Source organism: Nasonia vitripennis (genome assembly GCF_009193385.2).
Source record: "Nasonia vitripennis strain AsymCx chromosome 4 unlocalized genomic scaffold, Nvit_psr_1.1 chr4_random0005, whole genome shotgun sequence".
Classification (NCBI taxonomy): Eukaryota; Metazoa; Arthropoda; class Insecta; order Hymenoptera; family Pteromalidae; genus Nasonia; species Nasonia vitripennis.
In genome coordinates, this window is record NW_022279640.1 from 1,692,158 (window position 1) to 1,694,977 (window position 2,820).

Consider the following 2,820-nt stretch of genomic DNA (forward strand, 5'->3'; position numbering starts at 1 on the left):
TGTGATTTTTTTCATGGATCCTTCGTTTTACTACAAAATCATAATATTCATCATGGCTTTCCAAATAATCGCGCACTGCATCTGAAGGATTTATTATGGCATAAAAGCACAAATTAGATGGGTTTGACACGTCAATGACTAAATTACAAATTTGGCATTTAACTTTATCATTTAACTTTTAAAACGTACCCAAATATTGAGTACAATCATGGCAAATACTATGAAATGTTACATTTTTAATAGGATTACAAAACTGATCAATTTTATATCAAGTTTCAGGCAAAATATTTTGACCACATATTCGATTAGTAAGTTTTAATAAATTTGCTAGACTTATAACTGATGACGCAATAGATAAATAATATTTCAAGGACATTAGAAGCAAATCTGCTGGACGCCAATTAATGTTAATTGAAACTGAATTGAAAAATTCATTTGCGTTCATTGATTGTTTCATACTATCGCATTCTTTACTCTTGTCTTTTAAAGCCTCTTGAATTTCATCATCACTACTATAATATTCATCATTTATCCAGTTTCCAGTTTCTTCATTTTCCTAGGAAAATATTTTTTAAATTCAATTTTCAGAAATATTGTATTTGATGCTTATAAGAAGGTTCATCCGGTACATTGCTTTTATTTATAGATATCTACGTACATGCAATTATTTTATGATTCTGTTTGTTATTTCTAAAGCCTCCTTATAAAAAGATTCATCTGGTACGCTGCTAGTCACAATATAATTTTGTATATAATCCCTAGTGGAAATAATTGGGTGTGCCAAAGTGTGCCATACTGTGCCAAAGTGTGCCAAAGTGTGCCAAAGTGTTCAAATTCAGAAATTTGCTGCACTTTGGCACACTTTGGCACACTTTGACACACATGGGTTTTTCGGAAACAATCATCTCTTTTTTGACAAAGTATGGCACAGTATAGCACAGTTTGGCACGGTATGGCACAGCATGGCACACTTTATTACACTTTGGCACACTTCGGCACACTATGGCACATTTTGGCACACTTCGGTACAGTGAGATATATCCCACCGCCCGCGCGCCAAAACATTGCCACTGCACAATGCCGTCATATTGACGGCACGCGTGGAGCTTGAAGTCCCAGTTATAGAACGTAACAATAAATAATTTAATTAAAAAAAAAAAAAAATTCTAGCGTCGGTAAGACTTGAACCCGGATCCTTTGGGTTAGTAAGCTGAAGGTCTACCATTGAGCCACAATTACTCGTTACAGTTAATACAAAAATTTAAACTCATGTACTTCAAGCAGCTTTAGATACTTAGTACTTTTACAATATTAATTAACAATTGCCCGTAATTGCCTTAAAGCTGCTGTCCGCCGAGGATGTTGGAAAAACATGCCTCAACAGAGGAATCCATCGGGAATACAAGTTTTCCAGAGTCGTGCAAAAATGTTCTAAGTCCTCAATTTCCGAAAAACCCAGGTGTGTCAAAATGTGCCAAAGTGTTCCAGAGTGTGCCAAAGTATACCAAGGTATGCCAAAGTGTAATAAATTTCCGAATTTGAACACTTTGGAACATTATGCCCGGCTGAAAATAATCATATGAGAGCTTATATGAGATTTTCGATCGGATTCTCATATGAGCTCTCATATGAGTTCTCGTATGATATATCGCGATTTTTTATAAACATAAATAACCACATTACTTACTTTACCGCGCATTCTGACTTTTATTAGATTCTTTTTTATTACCACAGCTTTGTAAGATACTTCTAAAATTTAATTTTAAATAAATATTATATTGAAAAAAGACTTGAGGAGAATTGAACCCGGAACCTTAAGATTACGAAGCAAGCGTCCTAACCGCTCAGCCATCATCATCTTTGATATCTTTAGATTCTAATCATCATTATGATTTACACGTCCTTGTATGTTTTTCTTATTATTATACTCTATTATAATTACAATTAGTTTATTTTATAATGAAATAAACAAAATTTTATTCGAGTAATTTATTCTTCGTAATCTTAAGGTTCCGGGTTCAACTCTCCTCAAGTCTTTTTTCAATATAATATTTATTTAAAATTAAATTCTAGAAATATCTTACAAAGCTGTGGTAATAAAAAAGAATCTAATAAAAGTCAGAATGCGCGGTAAAGTAAGTAATGTGGTTATTTATGTTTATGAAAAATCGCGATATATCATATGAGAGCTCATATGATTGCTCATATGATGGCTCATATAATTGCTTATATGATGGCTCATATCAGCTCTCATATGATTATTTTCAGCCAGGTGGCACACTATGGCACACTTTCGCACACTTTCGCACACTTTGACACACTTTGGCACACAATCCATTTCCACTAGGGATTTTTTTAAATATTTATTTTTGATACAAAAAATATAATTAATATAGGACTTATGAAACGTAAAAATATCGATTTTTTCTGGGATGTCCCAGATTCTGCCGATAGATGCGATTGTCTTCTGGGACTTCCCAGATAACTGCCAAAGTCCCAGAATCTGCCTGTGTATGCAAAAAATATCCAAGAAAATACCATTACAGACACATATTATCTCATTTTAAAAGACATTTGTTTATGAATGTAAAATTACGCATGTTTTATGGATTTAAGCGTATCACAAAACGTAATCTGCAGATTGGGTCCTGATAAAAAGGATGCTGCGAATAGTCACCTGTGCAAATATGATCTTATTTTTAAAGATATTTGTTCATGAATGTGAAATGACGCATGCTCTATGGATTCACGCGTATCACAAGACGTAATCAGCAGTTTTGGCCCGGATTAAAAGGATGCTGCGAAAAATCATCTGAGCAA